Source organism: Notamacropus eugenii, chromosome 5, assembly GCF_028372415.1.
Source record: "Notamacropus eugenii isolate mMacEug1 chromosome 5, mMacEug1.pri_v2, whole genome shotgun sequence".
Taxonomy (NCBI): domain Eukaryota; kingdom Metazoa; phylum Chordata; class Mammalia; order Diprotodontia; family Macropodidae; genus Notamacropus; species Notamacropus eugenii.
Genome location: NC_092876.1, coordinates 394,962,890 through 394,985,018, shown reverse-complemented (window position 1 = coordinate 394,985,018; position 22,129 = coordinate 394,962,890). Strand labels below are relative to the sequence as shown.

General features: G+C 38.6%; 1 long non-coding RNA gene across 2 annotated transcripts; it reads right to left on the bottom strand.

Moving 5' to 3' along the window:
• Positions 1–990: 990 nt before the first annotated feature.
• On the bottom strand, positions 991–21,795 carry LOC140506865 (uncharacterized). Of its 2 annotated transcripts, XR_011968135.1 has the most exons (3): positions 19,876–21,795; positions 3,877–4,777; positions 991–2,249 (listed from the first exon to the last, which is right to left on the bottom strand). It is a non-coding gene; the product is annotated as an uncharacterized lncRNA (long non-coding RNA). The 2 variants fall into 2 exon arrangements; XR_011968136.1 differs by lacking the exon at positions 3,877–4,777.
• Between the last annotated feature and the right edge of the window lie 334 nt (positions 21,796–22,129).

The following is a 22,129-nucleotide window of genomic DNA, read 5'->3' as shown; positions in this document are numbered from 1 at the left end:
TGTAATTTTTTGAGTCAACAAGAATGGTTGTAGGTTTCATTATACACCTTTTTTTTTCATATAACCATTCAAGGAGTTTAAAACATTCATTATCATCTTCTAATCCCATAGGATGAGGTTAATTCTCCCAAATCCCTATGAATAATGGAAGGAGTTGTTCATGTGTAAGCCTTGTGGGAATATTAGTCTGTGTTGACACAGGACAGTGGAGAGTCACCTTCGGCTCAGCAAAAGAATGGAAAAGCTCTGAATGTAATTAATTGATAATCTTTGGAGGGTACATTGGTAGGAATGTGGATAGGGTAGGATGATGGGTTTCACAGATAGAATAGTTGTAGGACCAGACTAGGCCCAAGTGAAATTTCTCAGGAATTGTACTGGAGCATTATCGGGCCCATTCTGATGATGTACCCAAATTACTTCTAAATCCATTGATGATAATTGCTTTCTCAGTGGGAACTGCTACCCCCAAAGTATCAATTTTTCTCTCAAGTGAGGCAAGAGTCCAAATTCAAGCTGAGAACCTTGAAAATGGCCAAGAGAGGTGTTTTCTCTCAGTCCTAGGGAAGAGTGTATTACTTGTGTCCTCTGTGATATAGAGCAATGTGGCCTTTTGTTGAAGAAAATAAATGGAAATTTAGAATATCTTCAAAAAATATATGACTTTTAAATCATGATAAAAATCTTGCTGATATTTTTACCATTTTAACAAAAGATGTTTCCAAAATAAAAAAAAAAGACCCTTCTTTGACCTACAACCTAAGCATTAAAGGATCTGAGAGGGGGATCATTTTCTTATGATCTCAGAGGGTTAGGCGGAAGTCTTCACCATTGAATAATAACACATTTCATCCTGTTAACACTTGCTTTTCAGCATGACCACAGTCTGTAGTGTTAATATACTGTCCCCAAATTGCTAATGCCATATGTGGTTTCATAAGCTGTGGTTTTCTTTGCACACTGTGAATCAAAGAGTTGTACTATGTCATGCAGTTTCAAAAATATTTTTTATTTTCTTGAATAGCCATACTGTCTCAGCATTGTCTTTATTGCCTCTTTTCATGTGGAGAGACAGAGATGTGACAAGACAACACTAAGGTGCCACATCAAACCTGAAAGACAGAATTATTATCGCATTTAGAAAAGCTTACAAAATAATTCATTATGATGCATGTGGATGGTATGGAGAGCTGACATTGCTGGGTTATGACTTTTCAAATACATTCATTGAGATAATACAAAGATCACCTGGCAATTCTCATGCTCATGTCATCTGTTTTCCCTGAAGTTTTCAACAAAAGTGCAAAACTGCACAACCATGGTGCCCCTCAAACTATGCAATGAAATTGCATTATGCCATAAAAATGAAGTTGTTAACACTCCAATGGGAATGAGGTGCTGGCATACTATATGCCTGTTGGCTTTCTTCTTTCACATCGAAAGTTCATAGTCTTTAATTATTAGGCTATTTATTTTTCTGGGAGCAGCATATCTTTTTTATTATGACCACTAAAACAAAATTATCTGGGGTAACTCTCAGAAAAAAAGAACAGGGCCATAATTGAATTACTTATGACTGTTCCCTTGAGCACATCCCTCATGCAAAAACAAGCTACAAAATAGTTAACTTGTTTTCAAACTTTACTGAGAAAATCCATTTGAAAATGAAGTAGGCGAGGCCCCAGATGTCACCTACCTTAACGATGTTACAATCTGATGCTGATTGTCCTCAGGACTTCTCTAGTCATGTATGTAAAAGTAAAAATCTCCACAAAGCTGCCTCACAGATATTTTAAACAGAGAGCCCTGCTGGTTCAGTACCGTGCACAAGCAAGGAGAAGGCTGATGAAGACTCCACAAGAGAGAGGGAGGAGAGACAGGCCAGGTGGGATGGCTCAGAATATCAGCAAAGAGCTATGATGGAGGCCTTGGCCCCAGCTGTTGAGAAGGACCATGAGTTCTCATTGGACTATTTGGTGAGATGGGTGATGATGGCCGATGGCCTCAATCCATATATTGTCCACCCCACCCTCCATCCCCACAAAATTTCATCATTGGCACTCTTGTTGACATGACAGTCCCAGGAGCAAGGCCAAAGTCTCCCCCTTCCATCCCTCAAAGGCGTCCCTCCACGTCAGAATCATGGCACCTTGGTGGTACCATGTATGTCTGTCTGTGCCGTGCCTGTGGTGTAGTAGCTCAAGGGATGACTCCACACTGTACAGAGCTTTCGAGTCCCTCACTGGGTACTAAATGGAAGGAAAGAAGAGAAAAAAATACACAAGGGGAAATGAACAAAATCAACGTTAACTCAATGAAAAAAGCTAAATCATGCAGGACAGACATTTCACTTCTTTGTTTCTAAGAGGTTATTCTATGATGACTTTTAAAAGTGTTTAGCAATGCCCTTTTATTACTGAATGCCTAGGTGCCCATTGTTCACATAGTCAAGTCAGAGAAAAATGAATTTTTCAATTATATTCAATTTTGCTTTGGTTGTATGGACTTAATAGCTAGCATTTATAGCATTTGTAGCTTTACAAGTTTGTAAAGCACTCTAAAAATATGCTTCCATTTGATCCTCACAACAAATCCCATTTTATAGAAGAGGAAACAAACAGAGTTGAAGTGATTTTTCCAGGATCACACAGCTAAAAATTGTCTGAGGTTAGATTTGAACTGGAATCTTCCTCACTCTAGTTCTAATGTTCTATCTATCCTCTCTGCCTCCTACTTAACCTAACTGTAACATGAGAATATGGTATGGACTAGACCTCTGATTTTTTTTTTTTTTGGTATAGGGAAATCCTGATTGAGGAAACTGTCTGTACTAACTTAAAACCTTAGAGTATTGCCTATGCAACGAGAAATTAGGATCACATAGCTGAAAGTCAGAGGCAGCACTAGAACCCAGGTCTTGGTGGCCCCAAGGCCAGATCTCTAGCCACTGCCTTATGCTGACTCTCATAATATAACAACAACAAACTATTAAACAAAATATCTTTAAACTCATCTATGCTACTATCCTTCAACTAAAAAAAAAGCTACAAACAACCATATTCTAAATTATTTTGGCAAGGGAATCAGACACTACAGAAATAACCCATTTAATTGAAGCAAGAATAAATCTATAGGAACTTTCTTAATTTAAATAATTTTAGGAGGTTACTTTAGACCACAGATTCCTTGGTAACAAAACCCTGGTCTTTTAGGCCTTTCTAGACATAGTACCAAAAATGGGCATACAATGGGTGCTCACTCTTTTTAATAGCGCCAGATAAATGTAAAATTGTGAAGCAGTAGGGTTTGTTTTCAGCATCACCACAATCTCAAATGCACAGTGTGCCAGTCACTCCCCTCATGTTCCCCTTGTTTTGTCCTCCCTCACCTTATCCTCTGTTAAGTTTCTCTTGTTCTGAGATTCTGCTCCTTTATAGTAAGCCTGGCACAAGTCAAAATATCCCTGGACCAGGAAACCTGGGTTCAACTCTCAGATCTGCTAGCAAATCATGACTTTTGGCAAGTCTCTTCAACTCTGTTGGCCTCAGCTGCTTCATGTGAAAAAATGAGAGGGCTAGACTAGATGATCCCTAAGGTGCCTCAAGTTTAGCACAGTGCCCAGAGTTTAGTATTGTGCCTGGCGTATAGTAGTTACTTAAGAAATTTTCATTGAATGACTTTCCAGCTGGAACAATTTATGTACAAGATTCATTTCCTATCTGTCCTCTCTCTCTGTCTCTCTTTCTCTCTGTCTCTCTGTCTCTGTCTCTCTTTCTTTCTCAGTCCTATCCTTTGTTTTCCTAGGGGATAATCGGTTATTTGATAAACTCTTCTAGACTAAGAGGTCAATGAGTGAAAATGGATGAATCCATTTACCTCTTTTTAGGGATAATTGCACTTTGGTGCCTCCGGGAAAACACAATATCTGAAGTCTGGAATCAGTTTCCAATGGTGGATATTTCAGACACTGTGACAAGCAAGTTAAGGAAATCTTTCAGAAGACAGGGATACTGATCTTTTGCTGGGAGTCCCTCAACTCACACCAAGTAGGTAGTTGCTCACCTTGCTGGCTTTGCCAATAAATGTTAGTCGATTGATCTCACTATGAGATAGGAGAACAGCTAGTCAATAATTTGTTTGAAAAAGTTCTGGGAGTTCTAGAAAGCTCAATATAAGTCAACATGGGATATAAAAAAGTCAAAAATGCTAATAAGGGCATGATCTTGAGCAAAATAAGAAAACTCTTCGGACTTCAGTTTCCTGAAATGAAAATGATTTCTGATCTGTAAAGTGATTTTCAAATGATTTCTGAGATCATTCTCCTTTTAAATCCTATATATGCTTATCATATCAGACCACATTTGGAATATTGCATTCAATTCTGGGTACCACATTTTAGAAAGGATATTGACAAACTGGAGGAGGTCCACAGGAATATGGTTAGAGTGGGGAGTAGACTAGAAACCATACCATGTAAGGATTAGTTGAAGGAACTGGAGATATTTAGCCTGAAGAAGACTTATAAAGGGTATAGATACTGCTGTTTTTAAGTACTTTAAGGGCAAGCAGGCAGAAGAGTTCAGCTTTTCCTGCTTGTCCCCAGAGAGCAAAACTAGGAGCAATGGGTGGAAAATTTAAAGCTGTCCCAAAGTGGAATAGGTTGTCTTGGAAAGTAGCAGTTTTCTTCAAGCAGGGCAATTTGTCAGGAATGTTGGAGGGGAAATCCCTGTTTGGTAATAGGTTGGACTAGATGATCCCTGAGATCCCTCTGGGCATTCTGGAATTTTAAGCAGAAAAGAAGGCTTAGCTATTTATAAAAACAAGATTTATTGCATTATAGCAAGCTATGGAGTTCAAGTACGTATTTCTACCCATTTTCTTTGGAAAAAATGAAACAAAATAAATTGCGCAACTCTTACATCAGTTACATTCAATATGTCCGTTAAGCTCTGTGATTGTTCTAATTAACTGCCACAATTTGGAGGTCATGAAAGGAGTTTATGTGCCAGGCTGAAAATCTGAAAATTCAAGTAAGGAAAAGCATTTTTCATCATAAAGAACAATGTTTCCAGAGCATCTTTAACCTCTGCCTACTTCTCTGATCTAAAACATTACTTGAAATTAGTGTTTTTCAAATTTAAAAAAATTGCTTTTTTTCTGCTTTTAAGTAAATTACAGTTTTCTGGGTTTTCTTGGTCCCCCTTTTGGATGCATTTAACATAATATGTAAATATTTGGGCTCTGCCACCTTACCCAAAAGTCTTCATTGTATATTTGTATTATGTTATTTATTCTCTGAATATAGGTAAATGCCATGCTCTTTTGAATCACTTCTATCATCCTCACATTATCTCCTATTTATCTGTCTATGAACATTGCATTCCCATGCCCCATAGAGGAACTGGAGCTCCTTGAGAGCAGGGACTGTTTTCATTTTTTGGTCTCTGTAAACCCAGCATCTATCAAAAAAGCCTTGGCCATTTCATACTGGACCTGTGATTTCACTGGCATAGAGAACTGCCCAGGAGGAAGCTCTCTCTGATGGCTAATTGGCAGCTGCCCTGCATATAAAGATTGAGAAAGTTGCCTGCAGGCTCTGAGTATTCCTCAGGATCACATAGATCCAGTAGATGTCAAGGGTAGGATTTAAACCCATGAGATCCTGACATTGAGACTATTTTCCATCCACTATATAAGGCTTCCTCTTTGTTGGAGGGGTTTACATGACTGTAACTTCTCCCTCTTCTTGGAGCTGCAGGAGTCAATCATTAAATTTTCAGCATGAACATTTGCATCTCAGAACTTGACAACGGCTTAATTTTCTAGATTTAAAAAGTGTTAAAAGTTAAGATCAACCTAAAAAATGTGTGTACATTAATCTCTGGACCCTACCCCCCACCCATAGCCCCCAGTTCAGGTAGTTAAACATTTACCAGCAAGCTACCTGATTGCTCTATAAACAGTGTTTGAGTTCAGAGGGAGTACAGTAGCAGGCCCAGGAATGAAGTCATCACCAGAGTGGAGTTCTGATGACTACAGCACACGAACAACAAATAATAACAATAATATATGACATTTACAGAGCAATTTAAAGCTTGCAAAGACTGACATTATCTCATCTGAACCTTAACACCCCTGCCTGCAAACAAGTCCTATCTTTTCTACTCTCTCGTTTTATTCGTTGGATTATTTCCTTTAAGCGGTTCCTATTGCCGCTAATGAAGCATTACCTATTGCCTTCCAGATTCATCCTTCTTAAACTTACTGCTTTTCTTGACTTTCTGATTTTCTTGACTTCATGACAGCACATTTTTTCCGGTCACCTAAGCTCAAAACTTTTCAGTCATCTCCCTGTCCCCTTTCAGTTAGTCACCAAAACCATTTCTTCTGCTACTAAAATGCTGCTTGAATCTGTTCCCCACATTAGCTCTTGCCTAGATTGTTGTAATAGCCACTGATATATCTCCCTGCCTCCATCTCTCAATCTGTTTTATTGGCCAATGCCATATGAATCTTCCTAATATGCAGTCCTAATGATACCTCCCCCCATACCCTTTTTTAATTCAGTGGCTCTATGTCTTAAACTGATGTTCAAAGCCCTCTAACATTTGACTCCAATCTACCTTTCCACCCTTATCTTCTACTAAGAATTCTCTTTTCCTTACAGTAACCCTTTGAAATAGGCATAACTGGTATTATTATCCATATTTACACACAAGAACTTGTCCACAGATTATGTAACTAGGAAGTATCTGAGTTGGGACTTGGTAACTGATTGACTTACTCCAGGTATATAATTGGCCAATACATGAAAGGTTGAATAACCTTAAAGTGTATAAGTCTTTAAATGTTTGTCATGGATTGAAAGATTACTTAGTACAATGAAAAGTACATTGGGTTTGGAATCAGATCACTTGGGTGTCAATCTTGGTTCTGACATTACTACTTAATTTTTCATCTTTAAAATGAAGTAATCTATAGGGCAAGAGATATAAATTTCCTTTGTTGTCACAGTCTCTTCTCTTTTGACTATAGCCTAGAAACACTAGAGAAATTGTTTATTATGAATTTTAACAGATAAGAGCTCTTGGGCAAGATGAGATCAGCACATAAATGTACTTTCTGAGAGGGCTTCCTAAATCCTGTACTGAGTTGAATAAGCATGGAGGAGGAATCCACATCATAGCAGTCTAGCTTCCCAAAGGGAAGGCTCCAGGAGAGGAATTGCAAACACCCGAAGGTGTACTTAGAACATGTTTGGGTGAACTGAAGTCTTTAAATTTTGGAACAGCTTTTAGACTTCTTTCCATCCCTGTTTACATTAAAAGATGTTTATACTTTAAATAAAACTAACCATTGAAAGTAGGGAGTTATTTTATTAAATGTAAAGAATTAGGTAATAAAGGTCTCATGGTAGAGTAAAGAAAGTGCTATGCTTGGACTGAAGAGACCTATGTTCAAAGTCCATCTCTGACTCTTAATGGCCATGTGACTCTGGGCAAGTCACTTCACCTTTATGCATCTCAGATAACTCCCCAGGACTTATCTACATTGTCATTGTGAGATATATTCAAAGAGGGAGGTTATATACAATAAATTCCTTGTGGTGAAGATACAGATCCATCCAGTTTTCTCCATAACAATTTAGCACACAGAGTAAAATAAGAATGCAATGAAACAGCCCACCCATGGCAAGCACTATAGGCAAAATTATGAGGGCAGCATGTTGTGCCTCCTTCAGTGCCCTTCACCCCCTTTTTCCATGCATTTATCTTCCTCTCCTTTTAATGTTCCATCAATCCTCTTCACCTCCAAAGTATCCAGTGGTCTTAAGTAGATCTAGTGTCATCCAATCATGCAGACTTATACTATGATCTGAAAAACTGTTCTAAGCCATAAGGAATACTGTATCTGGAAAGGACTTTTGAGGCTACCTAGTACAACCTTTTCATTTTTTAGATGAGTAATTTGAAGGTTTCCTTGTTAATTAACGGCAGAGATGGGCTTAGATCCCAGGCCTTCCAATGCCCAGTAGCTTTTCCACTGGATGATACTAACAATGTACCATTTTGGTTGGGGGCGTCTATACTTAAGAAGGTATTCATTCCTGAATTGGAGTTTGCAATGAATCTCCAACATGTGCCATCATAAATTAAGAGATTAGATGTGCATCAGAATACAGCACTAGAAACTGTGAATGGATGTAGGAAAGAGAAAAAAATGTATTTTTGATATATGACAGATGATATAATGAAAATCTGCCTCAGGAGGTAGTAGGTTCCATTTCAATAGAGGTCTTTCAACAAAGACTGTATTACCACTAATCAGTTATGTTGCAACAGGCATTCTTTTTTCAGCTATGAGTTGGACTAGATGTCCACTAAGATGCCTTTCAACTCTGATGTTCCATGATTCCATATTTATTAAACGTCAGCCATTTATAGCACCAGATTGAAGGAGATACTTTATATGGAGAAGGCTTCCTTTGAATCGTGTTATACAGGCAACCGCCTACCCTACTCATTGTAAGCCTTCCCTGCTTCTATTATTGTTGGGATGCTATGCTAAATCCAGGAGTGGGGAACCTGCAGCCTTCAAGTCACATGTGACCCTCTAGATCCTCAAGTGTGGCCCTTTGACTCGGTCAGGTTTGGATTGTCAAAGGGTCACACTTGAGGACATCCTCTAGTCTCCTGATCTCGACTGATTGTGTGGAGTGAAAAGTCAATAGGATAAAATTCAAGTTAAAAATATTGTAAGGAATTAATGACTGTCTCCTAGCTTTCGAGGCTTATGTTATATTATTCCCTGTCACTTCCTCTATATTGCAATCAAATTGACCCACTTGCCATTTCTTCTTATAGGACTTAACATCTCTTGCCCCCTTGCCTTTGTGAAGGCCTCCCGCCACCCCATCTCATGTTGCTTGCACATCCTCTTATCATTAATTCCCTTCGAGTGTCAACCACAGTACTTAAGATGAAATTCTCTTACCTCCCTCCTTTGCAATTACTCTGCCTATTTTTATATTTACATATCTATGTGCATATTGTCCTCAGCCCGGACAGAACATAAGCCTCTTGAGGACAGGGTTTTTTTTTATCTTTATCTGTTGTGCCCAGAATTTAGCATAATGTCTTGTATATAGTAACATTAATAAATACTTGTTCCATTGAATAGAATTGAATGAGTATAGTATAGATACATAATTATTGTCAGTTCCATTATTTTATAGTCAAATTATTTTTAGAGATAGCAAAATCTGACTAAAATTTTGGTCTTTTTTTGTAAAAGATTTTGAAGTTTATAAGAATTGAGACTGCTAAAGAATACGGCTGAATAAAATCTATATTAAAATATTCTATGCTAGGTTTACATCATATTTCTTTTCCTTGACTTAACATAATGGCCAGTTATAAAATAAAGCATAAACAAGTTTTAAAGTAGATTAATGTGTATTAGTGTCTTTTGGACTTGGATTTCTTGAACTCAGAGAATGATTAAAGACTCTAGTCTCCGTATTGTTAAATGTTCAAGAAAGAATCATAGACAAAAATTTGAAGCTCCAGCTTATTATTTAGTCATTGTTTAAAAAAGAAACACAACAAAGATCCTCCAAAGTGTCCAGAAAATTGCTTTGCAAACATCAGCTTTAGTTGGGAGGCGGCAGTGTATTTGTAGATTCTGGGCTCCCTGAAACATATTGCTCTGAACTGATTGGACTGCTGACTTTTTTGGCCAGAGTCCCCAAATTCCCTTAATAGCACACTGTACTATATAAAACTCTGACCTCCAAAGGATTGACTTATATTCCCTTCCACCCCTCCTTGAGAAGAGTAATTAGCTATTCCATATAATGCTTTCGGGGCAAAAACCTGGCATCCTGTTGAGCCATAAATAGCGATTCTGGGGCCCAGGGAAAGTGGCATGAAACATACCACAAATTCAGTTGGTAAATGGGGCAGTTGAGAACTCCTTCCTAATATTTTTAAGCATTTATTAAGCACCTTCTACGTACTGGGATCTGTGACAGATCTGGGAATGAAAACTGAAAAAATTAGAACAAAATTAGAGTGCCTGCCTTTAAAGATCTTACTTTTTCTTGTACTATGGTGATCTAAGACACTGAAAGGCCACAGCTAGGGAAACAACCAGGGGAAGGGAAGTAAGGTAAAACTGGAAAGAAGTTCATCTGAAATTTATTAATTACCACCACCACCGTAAAACTAACATGTATACAATGCTTTAAAGTGTGCAAAGTGCTTTATTTAGATATGTGTGTATATATACGTGTATGGGTATATATATATATATATACACACACACATACTTACACAATATGTGTGCATATATGATATAAGCACATATGTATATACACATACACATACATATATGTGTGTGTGTATAGATATAAATATAATCTCATTTGTTCCCCACAACAACTCTGGAAGGAAAAGCTATTATTACATCCTTTTAGAAGATGAGGAAACTGAAGCACACACTAGATTAAGTTACTTGCCCAGGGTCATATAGCTGCGAAGTGTCTGAGACAGGATTTGAACTTGTTTTTCCTCACTTGAAGTTCAAAATGCTAGCTACTATGTCACCTAATTGATTTAATTTAAACACTAGGAAGAGGATGCTGACACCTTGTAGCTTCCCATTTTAATTAATTATTTTTGTTAATTAGGTACTAAGCTCAGTGGTTTCTGTGCTGCAGAAGGATTGAAATTGTTATCTCACTCTCTTGAAATTTCATCATCTTAGATTGAAACCCTAATTTCATCACCTTAGTTGCAGCACAGAAACACTAAATCGAGATTAGTAATAACTACTATTAATGATGTGTTACACTTAGCTTTAAGGTTTGCAAATGGCTATCCTTACATTTTATCTCATATGATCCTCACAACAACCCTGTGAGATAGGTGCTATTATTATTCTTATTTTATAGATAGGGAAACTGAGGCTGAGAGAAGGTAAGTTACTGTCTCAGGGTCACACAACTAGTAAGCATTTGAGGAGGGATTTGAACTGACTCCAAGTCCAGGGCTCTTATCTAATCTGTCACCTAGCTGCCACTTTAAATATTACAAGCCTTCAATAAATTTTCTTGGTTGTGCTAAGAATATAGGTGCTTAAGAAAATGCTTGTTAATTGGCTGATTGACTGATTGCCTGAAATTGGAAAATGAGAAACTCATTTACCAAGTGTGGCCATTAACATTTTCATAACTCTGCTTCTCATGAAGGTAGAAATTGGACCTAATATATTTCAAGACCACCATCCAGAACTTTAAAAAAACTACTCCTGCTCCTGGTTCGACCAATCAAGAAAAACAAAACAAAGCAAAACTTCTCAAACGCTGGGGCACCTAGAATCTAGTTTATAGAATGCTTCCAGTTTGGTAATTTAGGTCCAGGATTTCATTTGTTCAGGCATACAAATCACAGCCACTTTAAGCTTTAGTAAATATTTTTATGAATTCCTATGACTGTAAAAAGTTTGTCTCCTGGTAGCCGATACTTAGGAATGGTCCTGGTGGCCCTTGACTGGTACAGTCATTAAAAGGATCCATTGTAGGCCTACACTTTCCAGCTTGATAGGAATTGCCAGAGAGAGAGTTGGTACTCAGCTGGTTTAGCCTCAGGAAGTCAGGGTCACCTCCAATCTACAATAAGCCTTCGGAGGAGGACTTCTGTGGATGAATTTACAGCACATTTAATTTAATTTAATACCTTGTGAAAATGAAACTTCTATTTTTATAACTTTAAGAAGAAAAGTCTGTGTGATGCATACTGCTCCCTAATTTTTAGGCATCACCATTTTCTTTTTTTAGAATGCTCATTCTCTAATTCTTTTCTTTTCAGCCTATTTATTTCTACTATTCATTCACCTCTTGTGCTGCTGTTGCTTCTCTTTTCGTATGTTTAAAATGACTTCATTTTATCTTCACTGAAATTAGACTGGATTTAACTTCCATGTTCTTCTAATTCCCATTAGGTTAGGTAGATGAGTACAAAAACAATGAGGACAAGTCATTAGGAAAGCCTTTGACATTTCCTTAAGTTTCAATCCCAGTTAAACTGTGCATATCTCACAAAGATAGCAATATGCAATAACACGTTATCTTTGGGAGGTTATTAATTGATAGAGGTTTTGAAGGGAGATAGTTTTCCCACTTGTACTGAATTAGTATATTTTCTCTAAAGACTTTATTGTAATTATGTTTAGCAAATCTACTATTTCAATAACTTTATCAAGTTAAATAGTTACCATTGGGCATATATGTTCTTCATTCGGTAGAAATAGGTAAGTGTGAAAGCATAAAGTCATCTTGTTATAATGGGGAAACAGAAGGTATTTATTTATAGTGAAGGGGAGTTGATAACCATCACTGTTAGAGTCATTCAGTACATAAGGGATGTCTGTAAAATAATAAGGTTTTTCATTTTAAGCATACATAATAGAACTGCACCCAAATGTGCGTTGTCCCTCCAACCCATTATCCTGAGAGGTATTCATTGTGTTCATTCCAGTGATATTGACATTGCTGACATCATTTTTTGGAGCTCCTTGTGAATGGTGTTGGCAATTTACAAGCCACACATACAAAAATCACTCTCATCGCTTCATAATTACATCTCATCTTTTACCTCAAATGGCTTTATCCAGTGACTCTGGATGACTTTTGGCTGCTACAAAAAAATGAAATGCACCTTCCAAGGATGCAGATTTTATGCCATTGAAGAAATCCAAAAGCATTCAATTCAATGAAATCCAGCAAGCATTTAGCAAGCACCTAATATGTGCTAGGCACTGTGGTAGGATTGAAGGTACAGAGACAAAAATAAATGAAGTATCAAGCCTCAAAGAGTTTGCATTCTACTGGGTGGCCATAAGCTCCAGCAGCAATTGAGAAAATAAGTTCTAAGAGTTTTTTAAACAATGCATGATGGAGACAGATTTGAGCCCTGCCATGGTGAGCACCTTGAAAAAAAACAAAGTTCATTTGGATGCATCAGTAATGGAATATTTATTAGTGTCTTATTGCCTTTTAGTCACACTCCACACATATTTCATTTTTTACAATAAAAATATTTAGAGATCAAATCTATAAAATTAATATGTGAAAGCTTTTTCTCATTAAAGATATGATTATATCTGTTGCACAAATTTTATCTAGCTAGGCTCATTATTGCACACTAGATTTTACTGTTTCCCACTTTGGAACCTAGGTTTGATCCCTTCTCTTTAGTGTTCCTACCAAATTCAGCATTTCTATTTGGTGTTTTCTGTAAACTCATTAGATTATATTGTAAGCTCCTTGAGGACAGGGACCATCTTTTGTCTCTCTTTGTATCCCCAGAGCTTAGCACCCTTGCCTGGCACATGCTTAACAAATGTTTATTAATTGATTAATGTTTTACTTAAGCCTTCTCTCCATCTTTTTAACTATGGTTTTATGTAAATTTTGCATTGATTATTCTACACATTTTCATCACTTTACACTTAAAAATAATATATATGTATATCTTTGTATTACACACACACACATACATACATACATACATACATACATATACATATATATATATTTCATTTTTACAATGATCAGTATATCCAAAAGCTAAGGTGCAAAATCTACACACATTTTTTCCTGTGTCAACAAGATACAATTCTGTATTATCTTTCAATAAGGAATTTTGATTCCTTAGTGAGGGACCTGTAATTGAGGGTAGTTTAACTAAGAACACTATATGATCTGGGCAGAGAGAGTTAAAAAATAAAGAGGAACTGACCTCACTGATTCTTCACTTTATACTTATAAAGCATTCTATATGCATTATCTCATTTGAGCCCCCAGGTCACCCTCTGGGCCAAGTACTATGTTATTATTTTATTCCCATTTTAGCACAGTTATTATGTTATCTCCATTTTGCAAATAAGCAAATTAACATACATAGAGATCAATTCACTTGCCAAAGGTCAAAGCATCCTAGTGACAGAGATAAATTAGAGTCTTCCAGCTCTAAGTCCTATGTTATTTCTTTCCTTCTTTTCTTGTGTATGTGTGTGTGTGTGTGTGTGTGTGTGTGTGTGTGTGTGAGAGAGAGAGAGAGAGAGAGAGAGAGAGAGAGAGAGAGAGAGAGAGAGAGAGAGAGAGAGAGAATTGGGGTTAAGTGACTTGTCCAGAGTCACACAGCTAGTGAGTGTCAAGTGTCTGAGGATGGATTTGAACTCAGGTCTCCAGAACTGGTACTCTATCCAAGCCCTATATTCTTTCCCAACACACCTTGTTACTTAAAAGAAAAAGTACAGAAAAGACCTAAGGTTCTGGCTTAAAAAAAGAGGATGAATTTAACCATCGTTGATAGCTAGGCACTGTTCTTTAGCTAAATTTTCTAGGTACTTGAAAACTTCATTTATGCAAGAATGATATTTCCTTCCCTTAAGATACATCATCACATTCTATGGAATAGACATTGTCAAAATGTGAATTCTTTATGTCTCCTATAATAACTTCATGTTTCTGTTTACCAATCCTGTCCTTGTTTAACAAGTCACTGACACTCTTCCTTTGTGAAACTCCATTGGGCTTTTATTTAAGTAAGACAAATAAAAATTATGATTCAAAACAAATGTTGTTCTCAATATGGCATTTGTTCATTATTTCTGAAAGCAATCAACAACTCAGGCATGATTTAAACCTGCCCAATTCAGTGCTTCTGTTAAACAGAGGCTGTATCTATAGACAATTGCTATTCAACCATTTTTATTATACTGGTCAATTAGTTTATTCAAACTGTCCAATTCAAATTAAACACCTTGCTTGATTGATTGTTCTTACTGAATTGTTTGGGGACTATATCTTCTGGTATACCAGATGTATACATTTCTTTGTATATATCATAGAATTTAGACTTGAACCTTAGTGATTATCTAGTTTAGCACTCTGAATTTCAGGTGCCAAAACTGCTATGCATCCTTGCAATTTCATCATAACATTGTGTTTTTAGTGAAATCTTATTTGTAACAATGAAAGTAATTTTTTTATTTGATTCTCACCATAACTTGAAGAGAAGTACACAGCACTGGACCACGAAACAACTTGCAGCAAGGAGCTGTAGGAAACCAGTGGCCCCCACCGAGGAGGGACTACCCCTGAATCTTCTCTACTCCAATTCAGATGGGAAGAGATAAAGAATGATTGGACCACAGGTTAGTTAGAAATGGAAGGTCAGGCTAATAGCTACTAAAACTTCCACTTGCCTGGTCACAACTTGCTCAATATGACTTTGACCCTTTATAAAATAGTCTCTAAGTGCTTTAGTAGTCTACTGGTGATGTGAATTGGATCCTGACTTGAGGTGGTGAACCAAGATTCTTTGATAACATGGTTCCTTTGCATCCTCTCATTTTTGTTTAATTGAAAGGTAAAAGACTCATCTAGTACCTCATCTGGGGGATGTAGCTCCCAGATCTAAAGGAAATTTGTTAAGTCCTGGTCTAGTCCAATATTTCAAATAGAGAAGACATTTTTAGCATGACCTTGTTGACAAATATTCATCCAAGCTCTTTTTGAATCCCATCAGTGACTAGAGGGGAAAGGCTATACTTACTAGAATGACCTTTCATATATTAAATGAAAATTTACCTCTTTGTAATGTTTATCATTGATAGAAGTTTTAGAGATTTCTGAAGCAGCAAAGAAAGGTTTAACTCCTTTTTCCATGTGCTAGTCCTTCAAATACATGAAGACTATCATTACTTTTCCCCACCCCAACGTTCTTTCTAAATTTCATCCTCCCCAGGATAAATAACTCTAATTCCTTCAATTGATCCTCATATGACTCAAGTTCCAGGTCCTTCACAATCCTAACTGTTTTCCTTTGGTTGCTTGATAACTACTGATAACTACAGTGTTTTTCTATACATATCACCCCCTGAATTGCACATAACCTTGGTAACTGCCACTACAGTATTCCTATAAATGTCTTCATATTACTGACAATATCAAAAACAATATGCAACTTTTCTTAAGTAATTTTTCTATGTGAGAACAATATTTTGCTAAGCTATTAACTATTTTCAATGCTTCCATATTTTGAAAGGTGTTTAAGTTATTGTGGGGTTGTATGAGGCAAAGGTGTAAGAAACTGGAACAGCTATAGTCTTAGTGTTTTTCCCAGCATTTAGCCTTACCAACTCAAATAACCAAAACAAAACCATCCTTCAGACTCTGGGAAGCTAAAGCTTATGACCTTTTAATATGTACAGCTAAATTTTCTGTATTCAAGAAGAAATGCCACTTTGGAAAAGTCTTTTTAAAAAATGAAATCAGTATGCACAATGTATGACTATGGGTTATGTAATATACTGGCAAATCCATAATCTAATATAGTTTAAAAGAAAAAAGAGAACTTTTAAACCTCTGAGGAAAGCTCCACAATCCTAATATATTCTTTAACTCCTATTATATGCATATATATATATTTATGGTGACATATAATGTGATTATTATGTTCATACACATTTATTGAAATGTAGCTCAGGGGGGCAAACTAATCAATACTTTTATTTATTGGAGACTCAGAAAATTAAGCAGAGTTGTAGATCTAAAATTTTAGCATTGTTTTTCTCTGAATAGCTATTTGAGAATCTCCATTTAATTTTATTAAACATACGTCATTGCTAGGATTAAGAGAATGGCATTCTTATTTACTCTAGGTTTGACATTATTGCTTTATTCTTTCCTTATACAGAAATTAATCTAATGTTTCAAAAATCTTCATCTTATAATATATAATTCGAGAGTCTGGTAGATTTGCATGTATAATGAGATAAGCAAAGCAAAACAGGCATCAGTATTGCTGATTCAAAAAATTTATGATTCAGAATGGAAAGAACACTGGACTTGAAATCGGATCTGGGTTTGAATCTAGTCTTATCCACTCACTCTCCATATGACTTTGGGGAAGATACTTGCCTTTTCTCAATCTCAGTGTCCTCATCAATAAAATGTATAAAATAACTACTTACCCCCTGTTTTAAAAGGGCTGTTGAGAGGGTCAAGTTATGGGGGCAATTCTACTGCAAACTCAAAAGTACTGTGTTTATTATTATTAGTATTATTTTAGTATTTGAAGAAATATTATTTCACTTCATTCATTAATTTGTGAGTTAGTATATAATAGGAAGAATAGTTTATTAATTATAAATTGTATTTATGATTGCAGTTTGAATGTTCAGACACTAAGCTTTATCAAGATTTTGTGCTGGACCTCTGAGTAGATGGGATGATTACCCTTGATCATGTGACTCAGTTAAATCAGCAAAAGAGCCAATTTGTGTGTCCATTCTTTTGCATAATGCAAACAGAAACCTAAGTTATTCATCTTCAGTGGAATGTGTGCATATACCATGTATAGCAGGCAAGTAAATGTTTTCCCTTGAAGCATTTTCTAGAGTATTAAATAAATAAGCCTTGCCTTGTAGAGATGGAAATTAGTCACATAAAGGGCATCCATCTAAAAGTCCATGCTTACACACAATATGGAAAATGACTAGATTAGAACAGAACCCAAGCAAATAGGAGATGGATTACATTATATTTCATGACCAGTGCCTACCACGGTGCCTAAATGTTTGTTAAGTTGGTCTGAATATAGAGTTGACTGTATTATATAGTGGTTAAGTAATTTAAAAGAATTGAATATAAATTAAAATACCCCCTGCCAGTTTACTGAAGATTGACTTCTGTGACATTTTCCTTGCTAACCCCCAATTTAATCTAAGCAGAGGACAATATTAATTTTTGCTTCATCTCCTATTTAAATTTGTAGCAGAATATGTGCTTTACTGGTTTTTGGAGGGGAGAATCATGTGATGTGCTTTGAGATGTAAAAGTGTAAAGTTTAAGTAACCTTTTACTACAGTGCTGAGAATGTTTTTCAAGGCATTGCATCTGATTTTTATAACCAAGTTTTTGTCTTTGTACTACTTAACACCTTGAGAGTGAGGCCCTAGGACTTCTGAAGTTTTTGAGGCACATGCCATATATGTTATGATCATTTTTCTTTTTTGTCATGAGGCATTTTAGGACCAGATGTGTCTATGTATAACAAACAAATGAATTCCTAATTATAGAGCAAATAAATAGTCAGACACCTCAGCTGCCTTCATTACCTAAGCTGGAGGTGCAGGAATATTAAGATCTAGGGACCTTCAAGCTCCAATTTATGATGGAATACAACAGAGCTCTTTAAAAAGCTTACTTTGACAGTTTTAGACAGAGGTCTAAAATTATATTTTTCCATAAGAATATAAAAGTGAAAAGGTAATGTGAACTGGTTTTCTTTGATATTCCTTTAATTTTAAAGGTCATTATTTTATCTGGAAAATATGTTTATTTCTTTCTTACTTAAATCCTAAAGATGTAGCCATTGGAGAAGCTAGCTTCACTCTCAAACACTGCTTTTAATCATGGCTGGAAAATGACATTTTAGCACCATTTCCAAGCTGGGTTTTCATCTCACTCCAATTTTTGAAGATTCCTGGGAGAAGTAGTAGAGGTGGAGTTAAGGGAGGAATGTATACATTACTCCAATTTGTTGAAACCCAGAAAACAAAATATATAAATAATACGGTAGTAGAGATAATACAGAATCAGCAGTGCAACAAAACAATACATAAATAATAGGGCAGACTCTGCATGTTAGAGTGTCCTTTTGGCTCTACCTGATTGCCAAACAAATGTATTCAGGGAATTTGCAGATCCATAAATTATCAACATATTTGACTATATTAGGTTTTTTTTTTTTCCTAACGAGTTCTTTTTTTTTTCCTAGAGGAACATTTCAAAAGGGTGGCAATTGACTTGCTAACAAGAAGAATATTTATTGAGACCAGATCAAATGCTTGAGCTTTTCAGAACTTCAAGTACACCTTATTTAGAAGGGAAGATTCATTTTCTGCCTTTGATCTACTCTTGAGTCAGAGAGGAATGGGAGGGTCTTGTTGGGCTCTCTTCTAAAAACTTGCACGATTTTTCCCCCCAATGTGAGTATTTGCTTCAAATCTATGGGCCTTTTTCTTTTTTCTTTCTTTCTTTTTTTCAATTACTAGACGGATTTCCCTTTACAACTGATAAAGCATTTGTTTCCCAGTCCCCTGGGCTCACCTTTATGGTCTGTTAAGCAGTGCAGTTATCTTGTGCATACCAATGTGGGTGCAAAGCTAATAAAGTCACTTACTTTCAAACCTCCCCCCAATCCTCATCCTCATCTTCAATCTCTATGAAAGATTAGTGAAGGTAAATGTACCTCCCCCCCAAAAATCCCAAACCAAACAAAAACATGCTTCCAAGCAAACAGCCCTGGACCAAACGCAAACCATAGAGCCTTGTGCCGCCAACATCTATTCGAAATGTCCCATCTTAAGACAGAATGGGGAGAAGAAATTCTCAGGTCAAAACAAGAAGAAATACAGACAGCACTCTTAGGCAATTTCCCTTCTCCAGTCCCCCTCCTTTATTACCTCTCAGGAATTAAAAAAAAAAAAAAAAAGATGGGAGCAGGTTAACCTTCCTCTAAGTGGGAAAACCCAGAACTGGATCTTTCCCTCACAAACCTACCCAACCCACTACCAGAGACAGTCAAAACAATCTGATACTGCAACCCCGGGTGGGAGGGGGTGGGGGTCCTTTCCGATCATAGAGCCTGGCTGACAGATATTTGCCCAGAAGTTGTGGCTTTTCCAGTCGTGGCACCTCAGTCCTTACCCCTCTACACATCATCTTCATTTCTTTCTCGCCCCCTTCACCCACTCCTGGTTCTGCTCCCGGGGCTGTGTACACATGAAGTGGAGACTCACCGGGGTCACCCTGCCGTCTGAAGGTCAATTCCAGGTCGCCGGTGCTTAGATGGAGTTCTCGCCCGCTGGGTCTCGCTGAGATTTTCCGATCCGAGGGGCTGATGGCTGCTCTTTTCCGTCCCCCACCCCCATGCCCACCTTCTCTCCTTTTTTCCTCGTCTCCACCACCGTCCGTCCCCTCCACCTCTCTCACTCTTTCTTTTTTAAAAAATCCCAGCTCTTTCCTCCTGGGTCTGGCTTTCTTTTGATCAAGCCCCCTCCCCCCCTTGAGAGACTCCACTGTCAAGCAGTCTCCAGCTCCAAGGCTGCCCCGCAGCCCGACTCAGATGCCGTGGTCGCAATCCACATCGCGGCAGATGTACCAAAGGATAACATAGAGGATCAGGAGGATGGCAAAGATGAACAAAGCCACCAGAATCGCCTTGGTCACCGGAGAGATAAGGGACTGCATGTCACCCGGGACCGCCGCAGCCGGAGGAGAAGGTTACTTAGCGATGCTTAACAGAGCTTGGGGCGGGGGAGAGGGAGGGAGGGGGCGGGTGGCGATCTCGGGGCACCGTTGGATACTGACGGTCCCTGGCAGCTGCCGCCGCCGCCGCCGCACGGCCAGCACCAACACCAGAGGCGCCACCGTGACCTGCTGCACCGCTACCGGGAGGCAGCGAGACCCCCCAACTGTAACCTGTGGTGCATCTGCAGTGGTTCGTGCCAAGTTGACCAAAATATAGAAAAACCGGGTTCTTCTTGCTGCTCTCTCTCTTCCTCTTAGCCCCGTTTCTGTTTGTCTCTCAGTGTGTAGCGTCTGCCTGTGTGTGTGTGTGTGTGTGTGTGTGTGTGTGTGTGTGAGAGAGAGAGAGAGAGAGAGAGAGAGAGAGAGAGAGAGAGAGAGAGAGAGAGAGAGAGAGAGAGAGAGAGAGAGAGAGAGAGAGAGAGAGAGAGAGATTGTCTTGGAGCAGGAGCAGCTCCGGGGAGAAAGCGGACCCTTTGATCTCGGACTGGAGCTCCACAGCAGCTGCTCACCTGCTCCAGATGTTGCTCTCCGAAGGCTCCGCCGGGAGGAAGCGAGGGAGCTGAGGTGGGGAGGATAAGGACGAGGAAGAAGAATTTAGGGAGGTCGATAATCCTGCCATGGGCTCCGGGGCTCCAGCTGTACTCCTCGGCTTTAAGCCCGTGCCGAAGAAAAGAAAGAAAAGAGGGAGGAGGAGGAGGAAGGAAAGAAGGAGACAGCGGCGGCGGCGGCGGCAATAGCTCCAGCAGCAAACCAAGTACCTTCAAACTTGGGATGCGCGACAGTTCTACTGTGACAGGTGGAAAGAGTGAGGCTTCTGCGAAGGTCTCTGACGATAGCCATCAAAGGAGCGGGATGAGGTTGGGAAGGCGGGTGAAGGTTCAGGGGACCACCAGGACAGGGAACTAGACAGAGGCGGTAAGTTGTGAGAAAAGCAGCCGCCGCCAGAGCTAGAGGGGTCTACTTTAGTGCTTCCTCCTCTCGGGCTCTGGGGGAGTGTGTGTGAGAGGCGTGGGAAGGAGGGAATCCAACGTGTGCTTTCATGTGAGTCTGTCAGGATGAGTGTGTGTCTGTGTGTGTAGGGAAAAAGGGGTTGGGGGTGGGGGTGGGGGGAGAGAGAGAGAGAGAGAGAGAGAGAGAGAGAGAGAGAGAGAGAGAGAGAGAGAGAGAGAGAGTCAGTCTGCAGCGCAGGCAATGGGGTTGCTGCAGACAGGGAGACAGGATGATTAGTATTCCGCCCAGCAAAGACATTCCCTCCCTCTCTGCATCCCCCACCTTTCTCTACTTTCTCGGTCTTTGATTCTCCCTTTTCTCTTCCTTTTTCTTTCTTTCTATCTTCACCACCTCCCTCTCTCCCCGTTCCCGTCTCTCTCTTTTAGGGTCTGCACCTCTTCCCGCCTTCCTGTTTCTTTTTCCCCAACCCTATCCCATCCCCCCAACTCATACACACACACACATACACACACACACACACACATACACACTGTGCAGCAGGGAAACCTCCGCAGTCCGGGTGTTGGCTATGTCTATAATTATAGTGTACAGTAGTGAGGAGTGTTGTTTTTATCGACATTACCCCGTTCCTCTTTTTTCACTGGAGACCAAGATGATGTGATTGACAATAAATGAAAGGAGGTATAAGGATTAGCCCCGATCCGGATACTAAAAGGGGGGAGGGGAGTGCTTGTAATTGGCAGAGGGTCAAGCTCCAGATGTGTGATTTCGGGAATAAGCGTAGGAAGATGG